This window comes from Podarcis tiliguerta (genome assembly GCF_965153285.1).
Source record: "Podarcis tiliguerta genome assembly, chromosome: 7".
In the NCBI taxonomy this organism is placed as follows: Eukaryota; Metazoa; Chordata; class Lepidosauria; order Squamata; family Lacertidae; genus Podarcis; species Podarcis tiliguerta.
The window spans coordinates 68,039,820-68,063,399 of record NC_139540.1 but is presented as its reverse complement, the minus strand read 5'-3'; positions in this window follow the sequence as shown (position 1 = coordinate 68,063,399).

The window sequence follows — 23,580 nt, the reverse complement described above, 5'->3', positions numbered from 1 at the left end:
TGGTGAAGAAATATATATACATATATTGAGGAGGGAGGGAGTGTCAACCTTTTTTAATTTTTAATGCCCATGCCCTTTGTTATAATTCTAGACTTTTGATATAGCTGTCAGAAGGTTTAGGGTTGATAATTTAAATTTCCATTGCTAGTTTTTATAAGGATTAATCTAACACTGAGCAAGCTTCGACAAGATTAGCATGTCTTTCTGAGGCAGATATGAAGACACATTCAAGGTTAAAAGTGGGAAGGAAACATCTTACACACTTGGACTCACAAGTTCATAACTGTGTCTGTGAGATTTTTCTCCATATTGTGTACAGGACTGTACCAGGGGAAAACAAACAAGCACAACAGGGCACTGGAGTTGGGAGAAGGGAAACACTGCAATTCTGGAATTTCATTGCGAGCCATTTTGCTATAGGAAGCAGATTCTTTTCAGCTCCCCCCCCCCTTACATTTGATTAGCAGTATAAGACAAATACCATTCTCAGTTCTGTTGTACAGTGACATGCACAGATCAACTGTGGGTCCTGTGCACATCCTGTATATCTAGATGCATTCCACAATCTAAACAATTAGTGAACATGCAAATTGATGTGCATTGTAGATTTCAGCTGAAGTGTGGCTTGCATTGCAATCTGTACTGCACTTTCGGTCACATATAACTGTGTCCCTCTATCAGCCTAACACACCTCACAGGACAGGTGCAAGGATAAAAGGGGGCAGGGAGCTATGCATGCCCATAATACATTGAAGCCAAAATCCAGGACACCATATTCCCGGACGCCTCTTCCTGTGTTTTGTCCTGAGAGCATGACAGCCATTTGGGTTACCATGATCTCGCACAATTCCGTTGGGTTGCCATGATCTCGCACAATTTCGATTTTACAGGCATGGAACCCAAAAACACAAGTTTTGGAGTGCTGCATGAGATCACAGCCCTGGAAAAGTGCTTTTTTTTGGGGGGGGGAATTGTGTGAGATCACAGCAATCAAAATGGTCGCATTTTCTCATGATAAAAAACAGGATGTCCCAATTTTTCTGGGACACTTGTGGAGTAAGTTCTATGTACATTGCCCTAAAATCAAGGGGGGGGGGGGGAGGTAGGCTCAAATTACAAACATAACAAACTAAAATGAAAAATACTGTAGCTGGTTCTGGGCCATTGTGCTTTAATAAAACCTGTATTTTTTTCTTTAGAAAATTGTTTGAGCATTTCCTAAATTTGTATGTGTCTTGAGATACTCTACCTCAAACTGATTCCAGATATTACCTCCTGTCTTGATCATACTGGACTGATCATATTCGACCCTAGCCCATGACAAAAAAATTGAATAATTTTGTTCATGTGTGGGCTTAGATTCGAGCTTTATGTATATATTGGAAATTAAACAGATGGCTTTTCTTTTTTGCTAAATGAAAGAGAAAGAGCTACTAGTAAGTAGTGACAGGGGAGCTCTTTGCAAATGCCTCAGTCTCTTAGCCTAGTTTCCTCACAGAATCAGAGAGATTGAAGGTTAATAAATACAAGAAAACTCTCCTCAGATTATTATATCTGCAGTCACCAGGATTAATTTATTGACTACATTTGCAAATTTCCCATCAATGAAAATGGGGATGAACTGGTTCCAAAAGCTAATTTTGTGTGGCTGGTCTTGTGTAAGGTAAAGATAAAGGGACCCCTGACCATTAGGTCCAGTCGTGGCTGACTCTGGGGTTGCAGCGCTCATCTCCCTTTATTGGCCGAGGGAGCCAGCGTACAGCTTCCGGGTCATATGGCCAGCATGACTAAGCCGCTTCTGGCGAACCAGAGCAGCGCACGGAAATGCCGTTTACCTTCCCGCCGGAGTGGTACCTATTTATCTACTTGCACTTTGATGTGCTTTTGAACTGCTAGGTTGGCAGGAGCAGGGACCGAGCAACGGGAGCTCACCCCGTTGCAGGGATTCAAACCACTGACCTTCCGATCGGCAAGCCCTAGGCTCTGTTCGTCTTGTGTAGAAAGTGTTTATTCAGAGTACAAATAAATGTGTGGGATTGGGGCTGCACCCAATTGTCCACCCCTGACCTTCATATATTTAAGCCACTGTTTACACAGAGAGCAGCCTACTGTTATAGACTCCTTTGCAAACACAAGCTTGAATACATGGAGTTTAGAGGCAGATTCCGCGGATGTGACCTTGATCCCACTTCTGTGTGTTCATTTGCTTACACCATGAACCTCTGCATGGCTTTGTTGGCTCATATCCGACATATCTTCCTGGTTTCATGGTTTGTGAAGCTGCAATTGAGCAATTGCTTGGAATCACAGGTGGGGAGTGTGCTCCTGAGCTTAGGTTCTGGTTGCAGGCTTCCTATGAGCCTTATTGTTGCTGTTGTTCTTGCTGCTGTTGTTAAAATGGGCATCTGGTTGGCCATTGTGAGAACTGGATGTTGCACTAGATGGGGCCTTCTGCCTGATCTGGCAGGCTCTTCTTAAGTCCTTATTGGGTCCATTTGCTAGATGTACAGAAGTTCCTTGTACTAACTGCCCATAGTGCAGTAGACATGAGTAGGAGGTAGAAATGCAGAAGAAATTACTAATCCTCTGCTTTTCCTCTCATGGCACTGCTGTCCATTCTGCCTATAAAGGGAGGTAAGGACAGAAGAACAGGGAGGGGAAGTACAGTATGTTTGAGTAGCAGGGATGACTTTCGTAGTGAGAGGACTGGTATGGAGATGGGGGCGAAGAGGCACCTCCTAAAGCCCTTCCCTTGGCTTGGGAAGTTGCCCATTTATTTGTTTGTTTTATGGGGGAACTTGGGGTGTGTGTGGTGGAGTCCAACATGGGGGGTTTTCTATACCTACTTACCTGAATAGCATACCCCATTCTATGCAATGGGGATCACTTTTTTTTAGCAGGTCTGTATAAGAACACACTGTTGAGGCACACTGAGGAGTCAAGGCATTTAATGAAATACAAGTGATTGCCTGTGACCCCATAAACATGATGGAAAGGCAGTGGGTGATGACAAATGAAGAGCACACAGGTTGTGGAAGACTTCTGCTATTTACTGGATCCTCAGCCTGTGTAGATCAGCACAAATCTTGCGGCATCATTCATTATACCAGTTCCCTGCAGTGGATGATCTTTTATATCTACAACAACCTATAACACAACAAATTTATTCTCTCCTGGATTTGGGGGCCCATTTATACTTTAATACATTATATTGTCTCCTTCACACATCATTTACATAATGAAATAAACTGCCAGGAAGAGAGACAACTCATCCTAATGGGAACTAAATATGCCAAGGACTCACCCTATTCCAAAAAGGATTTTTATGAGCTGGAACAATTTGAACACAGTAGGGGAGAGATTAAATGTATTTAATATTTTCAATGACAATGAGCTCCAATTGTTTTTGTCTCCGCTTTTTTTGTGAATGATGGAACTGCTTCTGAAGAGTCTGTGGGAGATGTTGACAAAGGAAATTGGTGATAGTAACTTGATGAAAACTTCAGTAGGGAATTGACTGGGTGCAAAGGATTACGTGGACCTGATATTTATGTACACTCGCCACCCATTTGGAACCATGGGTAACTGGTTGTTCTTCTGAGCCCTGCTCTGTTTGCCATACAGTGGTACCTCAGGTTAAGTACTTAATTCGTTCCGGAAGTCTGTACTTAACCTGAAACTGTTCTTAACCTGAAGCACCACTTTAGGTAATGGGACCCCCCACTGCCGCCGCACCACCAGAGCATGATTTCTGTTCTCACTCTGAAGCAAAGTTCTTAACCTGAGGTAATATTTCTGGGTTAGCGGAGTCTGTAACCTGAAGCATATGTAACCCAAGGTACCACTGTATGTGTGTATGATAGAGGGAGCCATACTTGCAGTGGTATTTCTGTCTATATTGGGGTGAGTAAATTTTTCCAGGGGCTACATACCATGAAGAGAGCCACCACATGCTCTTTCCCTTTCTCACACAAGCCACAAGCACTGTGTGCTCATAGCCTCCCCCAAAGAATCATGGGAACTGTAGCTTGTTAAGGGTGCTAGCATTTGTTAGAAGGGCCAATTTCCTTCCCAAAGCTACATCCTCTCCTCACAGGGAGCTCTCTGAAATATAGCTCCGGGAGGGGAAGAGGGGCCTTCAAATAATCCTCTGCACCCTTGACAAATTACAGCTCTCATATTTTTTGGGGGGAAGTCATGACTGTTTAAAGTGATATCATGGTGCGAAAAATGTATAGTGTATTTGTGCACAATCCATCCAGTTTCTCTGGACTCACAACTGTCTGTGGAGGTGCAGGACAATTCTGTGTTCAAGGCAGCTGTCTACCAGCTCCATCTGGTATGCAGGCTGTCTCACTAGAGTGGTACATGCTCTAGTTATCTCCTGCTTGGACTACTTCAATGGGCTGTACATGGGGCTACCTTTGAAGGTGACCCAGAAACTACAACTAATCCAGAATGCTGCAGCCAGACTGGTGACTGGGAGTGGCCGCCAATACCATATTACATGGCTCCTTAAAGACCTTTATTGGCTCCCAGGACATTTTTGAGCACAATTCAAAGTGTTGGTGCTGACCTTTAAAGCCCTAAATGGCCACAGCCTGGTATGCCTGAAGGAGCGTCTCCACCCCTATTGTTCATCCCAGATACTGGGGTCCAATGCTGAGGGCCTCTCCCTTTTCTGTTTCTTTGCCCTATTAATTCACTTTGTCTCCTGCTTTTCACCCATTCCCCACTCATCTCCTCTTCCCCCTCTGTGCCTCGACTCCTTGATCCCATTTGGCATGCAGCACTTTATCCTTTTTTTTTTAAAGAGTCTTTACTCTCCTTTTGATACTTTTGCTGTCAGCGGATGCTTGTCTGCAGCATTTTTTTTAAAAAAAGTTTGGATCGCCAAGTCACCAAAGAGTGATTCAGGGATCCCCACTCTGATGTGTACAGATCCCACTTCAATTCTGACAAGCCACAAATCCCTCATAGGCACCCCAGTTCACCTCACAAGTTGGATTCTTTTGAATCCAACACACACCTCTAGCACCAGCTGTCTTCAGTTGCTGCTCAAAGCAACAAGGTTTTCAGACTGATGGGGCAACCTTAAAACTAAGGCTTCACTGGCTTCAGTGAGTTGGGATGGACCTACTGGGCCAGTTGACAATTGCTGTAGCCTAGATACGCATTGCATCCCTTAGCCAGTTTTATAGGACATGCAGATTACTCAGGTTGGTAAAGTGCCAGATCCTGGTGATTGAGTGCTCTGGTTTGAGACACATACTCCCCTGGTGACTTATAGTGTCATATCTGGAAGTGTCTGTAGACCCCAACTGACGCCCTTCAGCATTCCCAGAGAAGAAAGCATCTTGATTCAAACCCTGACAAGCCTGACACATTCTTAGCCACTGCACTTTCAAGTGTTCAAATGTGTCAGGAATGTTTTTAATTCTATACTGACATTAGCATCATATCTCGCGGGAGTTGTACACAGGGGAAATGTCTTAATGGTTGCTGCTCAATTTACCCCAAGTGAAATTTGAAATCATTCTGGAGGATCCTGAGTGGAATTTCTGGGTGGGGTGGGGAGGTATAAGTAATGTTAAAGAATCTAGACTCGGCCGGGGCTGCATTCTTAAGCAATGGGGCCAGATATCTTTATATCTTTAGAATGCAGTGCGTGTTACTGAATAATTATATAGATTTAGGTCAGACATCATTAAGATGCATGGCCATATTGCCTCTGTGTTTGTCACATCAATAAAGCATTACTAAAAAGGTCATGCTATCCTATAGGGCTGCAATGCTGTGTTAATTGATGTGGTATTATTATGACATCCCACTGGAAGCCTGGGCTTCAAACTTTAGCAGTACAGCAGAATTGAATGCTTTTCTCAAAGGGTTGTTGGTTGAAAATTGGGCCACTGGTTAAGTGACTGATAGGACAACAGGGATGGAAGTGCATTTTCTTTAATGTTCCACACATCATGCTTTATGAATTTAAAATATGACCAGCATTTCTTTCCCCACCCAAAACAAATTGAATCAAAAACCTGATAACCTTGTTGTGTCAGTTTTTCTCATAATTTGCAAAGTCCTTAAGCCTCCCTAGGTTGGCGCTGAGAATTAATAATTACCAGTGGTCATATTCTGAAGCAGGGAAGAATGCATTTCAGCCACATCAGTATCCTGGTTTGGTTTAAAAACTGGGCTGAATTTACTTGGCAGCTGCCCTGAAGTATATTGTCAGAAGGGCCATGGTTTCCCCAAGGCTTAAGAACTCAAAAAGAGGGCATGTCTGAATATACCTGAAGGACTAGAGGGTATGTCTGAATATGTTTGAAGGACTGCAACAAGAAGCATTGTTAGCCCCACAGTTGTTCAAACAATGCATAATTTATGAGGAGTATACACTATACTGCATGTAGAATATCTCATTGTTCAAATGTTGGCATCTCTAGGTAAAGGAAGAAAGGAACAAAACCCAGTGGTCTCTCTAGGTAAAGGAAATCTCACACAGCAGAGCTGGGAAGCTTGCCTCAGACTGTGACCTGCAAGCTGGAACAAAACAATACTGATGTAGTTGGATTAATTGTATGATTTAATACAAGGCAGTGACGTTATCCTGGAGTCCACAAGTTGCCACACATAGACACAGAGAGTGAGAGAAGAGCAGTGCTGACAAGGGAGGCACTGGACCCAAGCGCCACCACTGAAGCAAAGAACTGCAAGCCCAAGATGCTAGAGGCCCCTGAGACTGAGATGTCTGATGCTCCTGAGAACAGAACATAGACTGCAGACCACAAGCCCTAATCCAGCAAAGGGCCAGTATACTCAAGTGCCAGGGATCTTGCCATGGCCCTAGTGCACCAAAGCAGCAACATGCCTGGGATGGGTTGGTCCCTTGAGGTTATATAATTTATTATCTGTACCCCACCCATCTGGCTGGGTTTCCCCAGCCACTCTGGGAGGCTTCCAACAGAGACTAAAAATACATTAAAACACCAGTCATTTAAAACTTCCCTAAACAGGGCTGCCTTCAGATGTCTTCTAAACATCAGGCAGTTGTTTATCTCTTTCACTTCTGATGGGAGGGCGTTCCACAGGGCGGGCACCACTACTGAGACGGCCCTCTGCCTGGTTCCCTGTAACTTGGCTTCTTGCAGTGAGGGAACCTCCAGAAGGCCCTCGGCACTGGAAGTCAGTGTCCAGGTAGAACAATGGTGGAGACGCTCCTTCAGGTATACGGCGCCGAGGCCATTTAGGTTCCTTGGCTAGGCAATGAAGCCAGAGACTCAGGGCTCATTCATACATCTGCTTGTCCCATGTTAAGAAAGTATGGTTCTGAGCAGTTTTCTGCTTGTCTTGTGCTTTGTAGGAAGGGGTTCAAGCGCTTTTGCCTTTGCCTTGCCACTTCTCTCTGGAATCCACTCAAAAGGAGTGGATGGCAATCCATGGAAAACAAAACCATTTGTTGTGGCCCAGCACTAAAGGCTTGGTTTCCCCAGGAGAAAGTTGTGAGGCAGTAATAGGGGCAGTCAGACAGACTTGAGAGAACTCTGTCCAGGGTCCTGAATTACTTGCTACTTATTTCTCTAGACTTCCAGCATCTTAACCTTAACAAATTCCTGCCTGTTTCTGCCTGTCCTGTTCCACATTGTTTTTCAGATTTGTACCCTTCTGGTTCTGCTTTGAGAGACAGAGCTTCATACGATCAGTCTGTGGCGCTATGGTAGTAAAGCTGTTTATTGTCCTAAATACTTAGAAATCTCCAGACTATAAAATTATATAAATACTCATGTGATCTCAGATTGGCATCAGCTACTGCTTCTACCAACTTCTAAGACAAAAGAACAGATTGATAGCTGTGAATACCATGGTTATTAAGGTTGCTGATTAACCATGATCTGGTATACTTTAACTTCCTGGCCATCTGTTAGAAGATATGTAGAAACTTCATTATTAGGCAATTGTATCATAATTATTCTGAGAAAATGTCTAATGTAAATTTTCACACATGCATTTGTGCTATAATTTAATGCTGAAGTTTTTAAGTCTTCTGGCTTATTGCCTAATTGTTTCCTACCAACATCTGCTAAACATAAAAGGTAAGCGGGAGAAAATTGAAAGTAGACTCAAATCAACCAATACTTTGCCTAACATTTTATAAACTGAACAAATGTTTGGGAGCCAGAATGTAAAAGGCAGCAAGCAAACTGGGAAACTAATGTGCAGCTGTTGATGCTTTGAACTGGTCCAGGGAGATCATTATGCTGTGCTTACCAGGATGCTACTTGAGCAGCTGGTGTTTTCTAACTATAGATTAAATCCTGCTTATTTTAGTTAACTGAATAATCTCACTGAAGGCAATAGACTAAATCAGACTTGTGTAACTTGTGCACTACCAAGCTATATCTTGCTCTCCAGCAAAGTGCTGGAAACCTGTCCTCTTTTGCAGTCCTGGGCAGATAATACACACATTACTATAACTATCATAAATTGTTTTCTTTTGCTTTGGTGACGATGAAAGCCATGCTTGGCTTTATGGACAACAAGTTGTGCAGACCTGAGCTAAATAATGAACAAGGACTATCTGAATATTAGTAACATACAGAAATTCCCGCTCACCCCCTCCCAACAGGTGGGCAGAGTTTGTGACCTCATGTGGGGCTTACCTGGCTGGGTGCCACCCACCTGGTAACTGGGAGTCTTTGGCCCACCCCTGCCTGGCAGGCCAATGGGCTGCTGCCGGGTGTGTGGCCTGGGACAGGTACAGGGGCTGATCCTTCAGCCAATGCTCATTCTTCTTCTTTTCCATGAATCCATGATGGAAAATAGTATATCTCCCTTCCTTCACATCTCTCTACATTTCAGAAGAGCCGGCTGATTGTTGTTGGTCTTTTATCTGTCACTCTGTTGCTTTGGTGTGGTTTGCTTTCACTTGAAATGTTATTCATTTATACAAGTGGTTATGCGATATTAATATTTCTATTGTATGTTGATAGTGAGTTGGCTCCAAACTTAGTCATGTTTAGAGTAGACCCATTAAAATGGGGTGTGCTAGTTATGCATAAGTCCCATTGATTTCAAAGGGTTTATTCTAAGCATAACTCAGTCTTGATCCAACTTAGCATGTGTCTCTCTACCTGTTTATTTGTGTGAGAGGAGGAAGGTGCATATATTCACTTACCACTGAATGTGACCCCTGGGACCACAAATGTTTCCAAGCTCACATTATATACATGCTCACCTTTATCCAGTTTCTGCTCGTCTGTTTATACATAGATGAAGTGATGAAGCGATCTATTGAGTTCAGTGATCTATTGATCTCAGTTAATCCAAAGAGAAGGGACGCAGGTGGCGCTGTGGGTTAAACCACAGAGCCTAGGACTTGCTGATCAGAAGGTCAGCGGTTTGAATCCCCATGACGGGGTGAGCTCCCTTTGCTCGGTCCCTGCTCCTGCCAACCTAGCAGTTCGAAAGCACGTCAAAGTGCAAGTAGATAAATACCGTAGGTACCGCTCCTGCGGGAAGGTAAACGGCATTTCCGTGCACTGCTCTGGCTCGCCAGAAGTGGCTTAGTCACGCTGGCCACATGACTTGGAAGCTGTACGCCGGCTCCCTTGGCCAATAAAGTGAGATAAGCACCGCAACCCCAGAGTCGGTCACGACTGGACCTAATGGTCAGGGGTCCCTTTACCTTTACCTTTAATCCAAAAAGAGATCTAAGAGAATAAACTTTCCCCATTTTCCTCTGCCTACCAGAGCCATTTCAGTGTTGAACCCAGGCCTGAATCTTGAATTATATAAAGCAGGATAACCCATATCCTTCAAGCATGTCTGAATTTGCCTGACCACCACCCTCTCAAGAACACTGCTCAAAAAGAGGAGATTTGTAACCAGATGGTAGTTATCATATGCCTTGGGGCACGTGGAATGCCTTTTGAGGATGAGCCAGAACCTCTTTCAATCCATCTCAAATTTACGCCTCCTGCAAAGAATCATTTTACCACCCTTTGATCCACCAGTCAACACCACCTGGCAAATTCTTATAAATAATCCAGGGCTGAACTGATATTACCCTTGCGGGTACCTTTCCCAGGAAAATCAGAAGCTCACTATGTCAGGTTCCTATTGGAAGACCAGGCAAATGCTAGAACATTAGCAGTGGCGAAGTTTTTATCGGTGGTTGCAAGAACCAATGATCCCTATCTTTAAGTCTGAACAAAATGCTTGTTTAACCTGGAGGTAGGCTGTCTGAATTGTGCATTGCTTTGTAACGATTTGTTGGGTCTCTGGACCATAATAAAGATTGATTGATTGATTGATTATAAATAAGTTGGGCAACGATCAAGAATAGATGCACCTTGTCAATATCCTCTGTCTGCAGAAACGGAAACGGAAACCATGCAATATGACTGGGCCATGCTCTGGACACTCCCATTAGATCTGTTCCCATCATGGAGTCTAGTTTACTAATTCTGAATTCAGAAATGACAGACATGTTGACTATAGGAGGAAGTGTTTTCCAAGTATCAATATTAAATAATAGTCCTATATTTTACAAACACTGCTTACATACTTTAGGGGAAACCTTCTCCAGCATAAGCTTCCAAGTGCACAGAGGTCCTCGTGGGAGACTTAACTGACAATTCCTTATTAAGTATGTATCTCCTGTGGTTCAAAATTGGGGAATTCTCTCCCTCTGGAGGCTACATCACTACAGCTTGAGAAATTAAGTCAGATGACTTTTAATTCCCCCCCCCCCCACTATTCTCTTATTTATCTTTGCTATGTAGATACTGGGTTTAGAGCCCCACTTGAACACTTTGGAAAAGAGCAAGATTTCAGCCAAAGTACTTCAATTTAGCTGGGGGTGCAAGTTCTGATTTGGAAAAATGAAGCTTTGTGCTTTCCGCACACTGTATTATGGGATATATGTATATTTAAGGTTATAGTCTTCCACCCCTTTTGACAGATGTAGATGAAAATTACAGGCCCTGTAATTATTTAGCCCCTGCTGAGTAGATAAAATATTCCAAATTACAGACAAATAGGTCCAGGGGTTTTGTTGCTAGGCAACCTTAGAGTTGATAATTTCTCAGGGTAGGGAGAACTAAAAGGACTTTTCCTTCTTCCTTGTTATTCTGTGGGTGATGATTTTATTGCAATAATGGCATATGTCATGCAACTTGCTCTAAGTCCAGATGTGACCTGAAGCTTTCTATAAGTTGTTTCCTCCATTCCATCTTTCCCAAACTTTACCCCCTTGACTTAAAGGCTATAGCTTTTAAAGTGTGAACAGACGAGAACTTCCTTGCTTTTCTGCGGTTTTCTGCCTGGCATGCTCCTGAGCCATTAGGCAGGTGTGATTTTAGAATTCAACATTGGGGAAAGGCTGCTCTGTGCATGTTCAGAAGCACACAGACTGAGGTGCTGCATTAAAAAAACAAAACAAACAAATAGCTTTAACCCCACCCATTTTTATTAAGATCATATTTCATTTATACAAGATGTGATTTGTGCCTTACAAGGAACCCTTCCCACAATGAATGTTGCATTTATTTCCGAATTACTTCCCCACCCTCCTCTAATGGTTACTGTCTTCTCAAAGAAATAATTAGTACATGGTAAAACTATAAACATGTCATTTTTAATAGTGTATTGAGACTTTTTGGATGCGGATCTGTGTTAGATCTGCATCTCTGGGCCGAAACCCAAGTTTATTGGACTTTGAATAATATTTCATGATAACAGCTACTCATAACTACAAAAAAAAAAAAAAAAGGATGGTGGGTATAACAGCTCTTTAGAGTAACATAAATGTGAGGCATCTTTTTGGCCTTACATGGAGGGGCACTCGCATACAGTGGTACCTCAGGTTACATACGCTTCAGGTTACATACGCTTCAGGTTACAGACTCCATTAACCCAGAAATAGTACCTCGGGTTAAGAACTTTGCTTCAGGATGAGAACAGAAATCGTGCTCCTGCGGCGCGGCAGCAGCAGGAGGCCCCATTAGCTAAAGTGGTGCTTCAGGTGAAGAACAGTTTCAGGTTAAGAACGGACCTCCGGAACGAATTAAGTACTTAACCCGAGGTACCACTGTATTGGTTCAGTAACAGTCACAGCTTCTCTGTGCCTTTTAGTATGACCATGTTGTCTGGTGAAATTAACACCACCAGCAGCTTCTGAGCTGAATGGCATGGGCACTGCTCCATTTGCTAAAATATTTTACTGAAGTAGTAATGGGGAAGAGAACACTCAAGTAAATGTACCTTAATAAAGCATCTCATAGAAATCTCGGCTGAATGCATGATTCACAGGTGTATCACTGCATGTCACTCCAGTTTATGTGCTCTTCTCAATTCCATACTCAGCCTACAACAGAACTTTGCTGTGTACAAGGTGAAATACATCAAAGCTCCAGTATCATTTTCAAAAGAGGAAATCCAGAGCTGTGGCTCACCCAAACAGACAGCTGTCCAGCCTCTTCTTGAAGACCTCTGTTGGGAGTGAGCCACACTATCTCTATAGGTCAATGTTCTTCAACCATGGGTCTCTGGATCCTGTTGTGTTAGTTGGTTCATGGATTTGGACAGTATTTAGGACAGCACTCCACATCTCAGCATTGGTGACCACACACTTGGTAGAAAAAATCTGGGCATCACATGGCAGGACAGAGTCTCAAACACAAATGTGCTCTCCCAAGCCCGCATTCCCAGCATGTTTGCACTCCTGTCTCAGTGGTGTCTATGCTGGATTGGTAATGTACACAGAATGGAAGATGGCAGGATACCCAGGGACATTCTCTCTGGGGAGCTGGCTTCAGGCCCATTGGCAGACCAGCTTTGCATTACAGCCATGTCTGCAAGGCTGACAAAATAAACCCCACCAGGTGAGAATCCCTTGCAGATGACCGCAATGCCTGGGGACAATCAAGTCAGGCATCCATAGCAGTGACCAGAGGAGGAATGACCACAAGGAGGAGCATAGGGAGAAGAAACGTCATGGCGCATCTGCAGCAGAACAACAGGACTCCTTTATCTGCCCCAGCTGCAACAAAACATGTCTCTGCTGTATTGGTTTCTACAGCCAAGCAGGTGCTGTAACCTTCCAACAGTTTGATATTACTCCCAAAGATGCACTCCTCCATTGGAGTGTGCCTTTGAGAGAGATTGATGCCAACAATAGCAAAAACTAAGTGTCCCACACACTAACTCGCTGTGAAATAATAATGTGACTGTAGAAGGAAAATCTTCAAAAGCAAGAAGGAAAATCTTCAAGGCTTTTAATAACCAGATTAAACAAAAAAAGCAAAACAAAAAAACTACCAGCAACTATTTACTAGGATCATGAGAGAAGAAAGAAAGGTATAACTCTCTATTACGCCTGAACACAGAAATGTACATAACCCACTTTCTGAAATGGACTTTTGAAAGATGGTTGTTCTGTACTTTTGAAATACTTCAAATATCTGTCTCCTTTGTAACCTTGCTATTTTTACACTTCCTTCAGGGAACTTTGCATGTAAATGCATCAATATAGTAGAAGACTTGAGATAAAATGAAGAGACAGATTTGGGGAGGAACCAAAAGAATCAAACTCCTTTATAGTTTTCAGTTGATTTGTATGGGAAAACCAAGCAGAGTTGTGATGGCAGCAGACCTGTGTCTTCAAATGCTGGTCACCACCAAACATATGTAAAGCAGTGTGTATGTGAGCAGAGGAACAATGCTGCACATAGAAGAGGCAGTGGTGTGAGCCTATAACAAACTCCTATATTCTGATGCAGTTCTATGGTACCCCCTTGAATGTCTTGGACCTGTGACAACCCACTGCAGGCATCCCCGAATAGGCAGATACAATGGTTTCTCTTTCCGCACAATATCCTCAGATTAATCGCTTAATGGCCACAACCTGGCTGTGTCCTGTTTCCAGGAGTCTCGGTTGCACTGGCTCATTGGACTTTTCAACAGGGCATACTCAGTTGCAGGGTTAGGTCATAATCCACAGCCATGTTTCAAAACAGATCTTAAGCTTTAAGCTGTCCATTTCTCCTTGCATTCCTTCTCCTGCACCTGACCTACAGAAAAATATGACTGCGTACCATGTATACCCCTCAGTATATAGACTCCTTATTGAAGCAACTCATTCATTACTGGATCTTGATTTGACATCTAGGAGAGAGGTTAACTCTGAAGCTGCGCTGTAGTCCACCTCACCTTCTAGAGGGGATCAAAACCAGCAAACTACGGGTTTGTCTTGGGATTGTGACTGAAACACAGGAGAAAAACTACTTCAGTGTTTTCTGGATTCATGCAATACTGTGTCTGTTGAATTATTTCCTGTCAATGAGCTGTCAAAAGCATAGAGAACTTAGTCATAAGAATCAAAGATCCTGCTGGATCCGGCCAGTAGCTCATTTGACCCAGAATCCTGGTCTCAGGATGGCCAACTAGATACAACTGGATGCCTATGAGAAGCCCATAAGAAGGACTTCAGCATAAGAATACTTGCCCACTACTGAAAAGAGACTGGGAAATTGAAACTATAGACCAAATTCTGTAGTCTCTGGACATGAGCTCCTGTAAATAAAAGATTTTAGATCAAGATGCAGATAGTGTAACTATAACTATAGATATAGCTGTATCCCTGTAGATTCAGTATCTAATGGATGTTGTTATCTATAGACGTACAGGGAATGTAATTCAATGTTCTTTCTTGGCTTTACCTCAACTTTCTTTCTTTCTTTCTTTTTTCGGTTTTCAGTAAAGCTTTGAAGGTTAATTGCATTTTCATTTTCTATTCAGCCTGTTTCCCCTGTATCTTTAACAATTACATACTGTAGACAAGTTGCTGTGCTACCCCATGCTGAAACCTCCAAATTCACTTAATGAAATCAAATTAGAAAACCTCTGGGTGCCAATAGTAGGAATAATAATGTATGTTATTATGTGATTAATGTATGCATCAAGATGCTACGAATTCATAAATAACGGCAGGTGAGATTTCACCCGCAGCACCATTAATGTTGTTTATACAAAGGGAAATGTCTTCACAGACACTGAATTAGGGGATGGTTAATGGCCTAAAATTGTCTTATTTATTCTTATTAGGAGCCATAGTTTAATGAAAGATGGAAATATTTGTTGCTATAAATTGGCCTTTTCATCCTTTCATCCTTTTCACTATTGAATGAGAAAGGAATCACACATTTTTCTTCTTTTCTTCTTTGTAATAGGAGGGTGGTTTAGTCAAACTATGAATTGAACTTTTAGAGGTATGGTGTTGTTGCTTTTTTGCATTAGTAGGGAATGGACATATCTGTCAATTTTGATTTCTCTTAGTTTTCTCGTTCCAGTCTTAAGTATAGTTTGACCCATTTCCACAATAGCTTGCAGGTTTGGGATGGTTTCTCTACTCTTTTAGAAAAAGAGTAGAGAAAATGTACATGAAACTTCACACACATTTTCATGCAATTTCTCCCTTTTTTTGTACACTGCTTTCCCAAATAAATGCATTTTTGTAAGCAATTATCTCTAATTTAATGCACTTTTATACAGTATTTTCATGAATGTATTTGTGCAGGTTTCCCTAATATGTACATTTTTATATGCATTTTTTGGGGGTTGGAGAACTTTATCATAAAAATCACAGACATGCATGTCAAGTTGATACAGATCTCCTGTCTCTTCTTACACCCCCTATTTAGGCACCTAGGGTCACCTTTGCCTCGTCCACACTCTCCTGTGTAAACTATCAGTCCAGACTATTATTGCTTCAGACAACATTGCTGGAGAGCTTCAAAATCCATGAATGGTGATGCACACGCCCTTCATCAACCCAAGATTTCTTACCCTACCTGACTGCAAAACTACCCTTCATCAGTGGATTCATATGATTCACAGAATTTGTCATTTCTAACTACAGTGGTACCTTGGGTTACATACTTAATTTGTTCTGGAGGTCCATTCTTAACCTGAAACTGTTCTTAACCTGAAGCACCACTTTAGCTAATGGGGCCTCCTGCTGCTGCTGTGCTGCCAGAGCACAATTTCTGTTCTCATCCTGAAGCAAAGTTCTTAACCCGAGGTACTATTTCTGGGTTAGCGGAGTCTGTAACCTGAAGCGTACGTAACCTGAGCTGCCACTGTACAGAAGTTCTTCTCAAAAACAATGCCAGTATTTCAGGAATAATAAAAAGTTAATAAAAAGTCTATACAGTGGAAAGAAAACTCCAGGCACTCAATATGCTACAGGTTACGTAAAATCATGACAGTCCTAATTAGAGAACTGAACTACCTATTAAGAAAAAGAATAGCGGTGGTTGACAGCCATCAACAAAGTCAAAAGGGACCGCCTCATTATTGTAAATGGTTTTCTTTACAACTAGCTCTCTTTAATGAGCTCGGCTGAGAGATAAAAATTCTCTCTGCACCTAATTTCCCTAGCAAAATGAAACTTTGGCAATGGAAAAGAAATCTAGAAAAATGGAAATATCAGAGCAAATTATTTTTGTATGCCTTCAGAGGGGGGAAAGCTGTCAACATAAAAGAGAATGGTTGTGTGTGTGTGTATTTGTGTTCGTGTCAGTAAGACAAACCAGTTATTTCAGTGACATGGGGGTTACTTTATTTACTATTATGTTCCAGGCCTTCTCTGTTGGATGAGATAACTTACAACAAAAGGGGGAGGGGTCTTGGATCCTGTTGTATGTGGAATGCTGAGTTGACTATGGGATGAAGTGCAGGCTTTTCTGAATGGAAGATGCAGTTGTTGTTCCCTATAGACAGTGCATTTGCTTCTGAGGTTTTGTGAGACATGGCTACCAAGTAGATTACTTTGAGGGTCCTAATTTTGAAGAAGACCAAATATAGAGGCTCAAACTGAGGTTCCTAGAGTCCTTGGTAGACTTTATGAAGACTCCAAGATCTGTCCAGTACTGGTGGATTGGTGATGTATGGATCATGAAGCAGTCTCCTGAAGAGTGGATGAGCCCCCAAAGGTCTGAATTTCAGAAGAGAAAGGAGTGAGAAATATGCTGCTGCTTGTCTTTCAAGTGTCTTTTGGGATTTGGCCCTCAGGTCTCTCCTCAAGCCGCACACCCATCCCAGCCACAATCCTTCTCCCCTGCCCACACCCTTCACTATAGGAGCCAACTCCTAGGGGCCAAGGAGACTTCACCCCCCACCACCAATAGAATTTTTGAAGAGACTGCCCCCCAGTTGTTGGGTGTTGCCGTTCAAGTGTGTGTGTGTGTGTGTGTGCGCGCGCGCGCACCGTGTCATGTGATCGACTATCACATGACATTTATTCAAGTTGTCACCCCTGTCCTCCCTGGTTTTCCTTTGAACCCGCCTTCACTATTTTATCCTGGCTGGAATATGTCCTTGAACTATGATCATTTTGTTGCTTGAATCAAAGGAGGACAGAGAAGGTTGTATGACCATGGGCCAATACTGTACATTTATTGCATTGTCCACTACATCCAACTCACTTCCCCACCCATGTTGCGTGAGCTTGACCACACTTTTTAGTTCATCACTAAAATGGCCACTTCCCTGGTTTCGCAGGGGGAGAAAGCCACAATGGAGAGACAGCCACCTCTCTGAATGTGTTGTCTAAATTGGCCCTGAGGCTTGGGCTTTACTGTGGATTGCTTCCTTTTGCAGAGCTCACGGGTTTTATGCCTTCCTTTCCAGAGAGATCTTCTTTTATCCACTCCTTGCTCAGAAGGATAAAAAAATACTCCAAAATGTGGTACAGCTCTCCTGACAAACCTTTTCCCTCCACTGTGGAATTGTTAAGCAGCTTTGAGGCTTATGTGGCTTTGGCATGAACAGCAGAGCGGCAATGTGGAACCCCTTTGAAGTATTCTCCTATTGTTTTATAGGTTAAAACATGTATTAAATTTCCAAATGATTTACTGCCTTCCTTCCGCCCTCCAGGTGTTTGCAAATACGATGTTGCCACCGTGAAAGATTAATTTGCATTTTAGCAAGCCCAAAGTAGCTTTAATTTAATTACTGAGGACAATTCCTCAATAATGCTTTTACCGACTCTCCCACAATCAGAGTGGTGTAGCCTAAAGACAGAAGGGTGTTGTGAGGAAATGTGGGTGTCACATCTATCCAAAGAGTATTATTCCCATTTCCGTTCTATTTGTCTTTGACACAGTAAAGATTTAGAATTAGGCCTATATACCATATTTTTCGCCCTATAGGACGCACCGTCCCATAAGACGCACCTAGTTTTTTTGGGGGGGAGAATAAAGGGGAAAAATTTATTTTCCCCCCAGAACAGGCAACTCTCCGCAAGCCGCGGGACCCCTGCGCCAGGCTCCTGTGCCTTGCGGAGAGCCACGTGAAGTCTGGGCGCGCTGAGCTCAGCGCGCCCAGCCTTCGGCATGCAGGCAACTCTCCTCAAGCTGTGGGAGCCCACCGCAGGTGTGCACCGACCCCTCTCACTCTCCAGGCTTCAGCAAAAGCCTGCATTCACTCCATAGGACATACACACATTTCCCCTTCATTTTTGGAGGGGAAAAAGTGCGTCCTATAGGGCGAAAAATACGGTAACTTGTGACCCACCGAGCTGAAGATCACCCACCAGCCATGTATGGTGGTTATTTTTTTATTTTATTTTTTTGAGGGGTGGATGGATTTTGATTCAGTTTGCATTTTCATATGAACCAGTGGCATAGCATGGAATGCCAGTGCCCAGGGCAAGGAAAGTATTGTGCCCCCTAATGCAAGTATTGAACTCCCCAACCAATGTCCCCATTTAGCAATGCTGCTGCTGTTGGATGCAGCTGTGGAGCATTAGCAGGACATGTGTGCATGTCTCCTTGGGCTGGAACACCACCAATGCTGTGTCTCGCCATCTGCCCACCTTCCCCTTCCAGCATGGGACACCGCACAGCTTAGCGATGCAAGAACCTTTCCTCTTCCAGCTCCTACTTGGTGTGCTGCTCAGTTGAGGTGGGTGAGCAGCAGGAGGAGTGCCTCTGGGCAGGGCAGCAGGTGCAGAGATGCACCCCTAAAAAAAATTGCACCCACGGCAATCGCCCCGGTAGCCCCCCAACTTTAATTATCTGATATGAACATACTGTATTTGCGCTTTCCAATAGCAATGCATAGACCAAAATGCAGCAGTCTTTGAAATTTGCACTTTCACAGAGTTCCCCAACAAAAAAGTATGTACAAAATTACATTATATTAGGGGAAATTGCTTGCCAAAATGTCAATATTAGGTGAAATTGCTTTTTAAAAAGTGTGTATTGGGAGAAATGTGCCTTAAAGTAATGATGGATTCCCACAGGGATTGAAACAACAACCACAAATTGATGCAGAAATGTGGAGAATTGTATTTAAATTTGGAAAAATGAGAAACTGAGAGCAACCAAAATGGACTGATTCATCCACCCCTAATTGCTGCACACTGTTTTGCTGCCTACTTTCAATTACCTGGTAGGCCACATTGCACGGTTGATGGGCTGTGTTTGGCTTGTGGTGTTACAGGTCATGCAAGTAAGCAATGCAACATTTATGGCAACTGCAAACTGACAATAATAATGATAGATGACAGAATTTTTTGAGGAATGAGGCTGAGGCTAGTTATGCACAAACAACACAGACTATAGTACCATAGACCATTCATCCCTGTCAGCATCCCTCATGCCATGCTAAGGTAACTGAAAGGGACAGAATGGATGGCTGTGGATTCATCTTTCACACAGAGCTGCTTCCCACATGCACCTACATGATTTGATTACTGAATATGACTCACATTTAAATGTATGAACCACTTCCATTGAAGAGTTACAGCGTTTGAGATGTGATGGCTTTTTTTACCCATGCAAATTGTCACATGATGTTGTCATCAGTGAGGAACGAGCAGGCATGTGCAAATGGTTCCGCGATCATCAATCAGCAATGCCATGGTAGGTACATTAAGTTCCAGATTTCATAAAAATAAGGAACACTATGGAGCCATGGTGAACTTTTCTGTGGTAGAGTAAAATATGGGATAAAGGGCAGTCCTTCTCTTTTGTTGGAGATGCATACTTCAACTGGTACCCAGGTAAATGAACCAATGGTTCAGCACAATCTGCACTGGATATACCTAGACATGCATCAAATTCACCTGGGTAGTTTTGCCAGTCTCATGAAAATGATTTTGCTTTCCTCCTCTAAAGGTTTCACCTGAGGAGGAACATCCCAAGATGGAAACTTTAGGCAGATATACCTGCTAATATATTTTTAAGGCCTTTGAATACTCCTCAGCACATCAGTGTTATGAGGGTCATAGCTACTACATTCAGCTCACTATTACATTTTTTTGTGTAGATTGAAAATTGGCTAAACATTTTAGGAATCTTTGGGATGGAGCTCATAGGTCCCTCATGATAGATAGTTGCTATAGTGCAGGTCTACCTTACATGGCGTCCACCAAGCCAATCTCAAGCCACTGCTATGCTATTGATGATGCCCACCTAAAACCACAAATACAAGGGAATTATCAAGCACCAGGCAGGTCACAATACACAGCTAGTAGGCCACATGTAGCTTGGTGGGTTACAAGTTCTTTAGACCCGCTCCACAATCTGACACTTCTGGCTCACTTCTTGCATGTTCCAGAGGCTGAGAAACAGAATTGTACTCAACATGTTCAGCACATCTCTCATTTTGTTTCAATCAATTTTTTATGGAGCCCTTTCCATTGTACTTTATTGGTTTAATTTAAACTGGCAATATCTGTTACTGAATTTTATGATATTTATGAGAAGTTCTTTTATATATTCATTAAACTTTACCCTTCCCATTAAGCAGTCAGTGTTTTTCGGCCAAAATCTGTATTTTAAAAAGACTAGATAAATATTTCATTAAAATAACATCTTTCCAGAGCACAAAGAAATGGGGGGGGGGGGGAGAAACCATGAGGTTGACAAATCTGTATTCAATTCCTCTATTAGTATTTGTTTAAAAAATAGTGTTCTATGCTAATTTATATAGTGCATGTAATAAAATAGTCAGTGTACACTATACATCCAAGAGACATTTTACCTCACATGCATTCACATATCAGTTTATTTTAATAGCCTTTTATATTTATTTATTTTCATTTCTCATATACTTAAATGCTAAGAAACTTAATACACTTCTGGTATTGCATCATAGGTCTTTTTCCTTACATGAGGCAATTGCAGTTGTCAATGTCACTTTAGATAATTCTGGGCCTGTAGCTGACTTCTGATTCTACCTCCCTTGGTGGGGGAGGAATGATATGTCATTGCAATCTATAACCAACAAAACAAATAATGTCTTGAGTAAACATCATTAATAAACTGCAAATAGCAACAGGGACAATTAAAATCAGACACAAACTGCAATTCATAGCAGTCTCAGAAGCATCTGCTTTGTATTTAGAAGATCCCAAATACAACCCCCAGAATATTGAGGCAAGGTTGAGAAAGTCTCCTATCTGAAATCCTGAAAATTCGCTGTCGGAGAGTGCAGGTAATATTGGGCCAGAATCTCAGGGATCAGCAGACTTTTTCAGCAGGGGGCTGGTCCACTGTCCCTCGGACCTTGTGGGGGGCCGGACTATATTTTGAAGAAGAAAAAAACGAACAATTTCCTATGCCCCACAAATAACCCAGAGATGCATTTTAAATAAAAGGACACATTCTACTCATGTACAATCCGTGGGCCAGATTTAGAAGGTGATTGAGCTGGATCTGGCCCCCGGGCCTTAGTTTGCCTACCCATGGGCTAGATGAACAAATGCCTGACTTTTGATCAAGACAGCTTCCTATGTATGCACCTGACCTCTTCCCAATGGCCTGAGCAAAGAGATGCATCTTCACTTCTAACTGAAAGGCAGCATTGTTGAAGCATGATAGATCTCCAAGGTAATGTCACTCTGTACAGATGGGGTGACCACAGGAGAAGGCCCTTCCCCAGGCCCCCATGCTTAGAAATTCAGCAGACTTTGAAATCAGCTGTAGAGGCCCATCTGATTATCTTAGAAACTAGGAAGGTTGGCCTGACAGGAGACGTTCTTTCAGTTAATGGGAAAGTATTGGAAAAGTTGTTGCTCACCATCAAATGCCAAGGAGGGAGGCAGAGATGTTGTTCAGCACTTTCACGAGGTCTGGTTGTTGGCTGCCTATATCATGGCTATGTGGAACGTCTCTGAGAAGTATTGGGAGTTTTGCAGTGTGATCGTAACTCTTAGATCCTGTAGTTGGAAGGCGAAAGGAAGGAACAGAATTTACTCTCTGATGATGGAGAAGAGTTTCACCCACAAAGGGACACGTCCACCACGGAGTTTGCTGCTGCTATTGGAGGTTCTTCTGTACACATTAGACCCTGAACTGTGGCATTCTTCAGGTGGGTAAATAATACTAATAATAATAATAATAATAATAATAATAATAATAATAATACTTATACCCCGCCCATCTGGTTGGGTTTCCCCAGCCATTCTGGGCAGCTTTCAAAATAAATAAAACATAATGAAGCATCAAAAATAAAAAACTTCCTGATAGAGGGCTGCATTCAGGTGTCTTCTAAAAATTGTATAGTACAGTGCTACCTTGGGTTAAGTACTTAATTCGTTCTGGAGGTCTGTTCTTAACCTGAAACTGTTCTTAACCTGAAGCACCACTTTAGCTAATGGTGCCTCCCACTGCCGCCGCCGGAGCACAATTTCTGTTCTCATCCTGAAGCAAAGTTCTTAACCTGAAGCACTATTTCTGGGTTAGCAGAGTCTGTAACCTGAAGCGTATGTAACCCGAGGTACTATTGTACTCTTATCTCCTTGACATCTGAAGGAAGGGTGTTCCACAGGGAGGGCGCCTGGTCATGAAAGGGATGGAGGCAAGGGTGGGTCCAATGATTCTTGGATTATCTAGGCTTCACAAGTACTCTGCAGCATGTACTTCTAGCACTTTCAAAATATTCACAGCTCCACTTATGATGGGCCACTTTTCCCCCAAAACCATTATCAGTTATGCCATTGGCTGCTGTGTTTCATTACAAAGCCTAGCACACCGCAAAAAGGTGAACAAGAGTTCCAATTCATTTTTGCCTAATCTACCCCTTGTGTTTCAAGCATATTCCACCTTAGCTGAAGAATCTTAACCTCTCTTTTTTTTAGCTTCTCCTAGTATTTTAAAATAATATGTGGAATTTTGACAACTTCTGACATTACAGTAAAAGTAGAACTGATTTCTCTCCCTGGCAATACATTCCACAGCCTGTTCTGCTCTGTTTATTACCATAAAATTGCCCCATAATATTTCTTAGAATATTCTTGGATGGGACTTTATCATTTTAAAACCCCACCTAAAATACTCCAAGAAACACCTTAGTGGGATTTTATAGCAATCCACTGTAGAGTAAGGGCAAGTTAGGTTATTTCTTCCTGTATTCACTTCCTTTTTGATACCTGTCTCATATCAGAACCTACTATAGCTCATATTAGCCAATCGCAACCTTAACCTTGAATATCTATATAATAATATCAGTAAGATATTACAATCCAAATATTGTTGGGAAATGGTCACAGTTCCCCATTTCCTATTC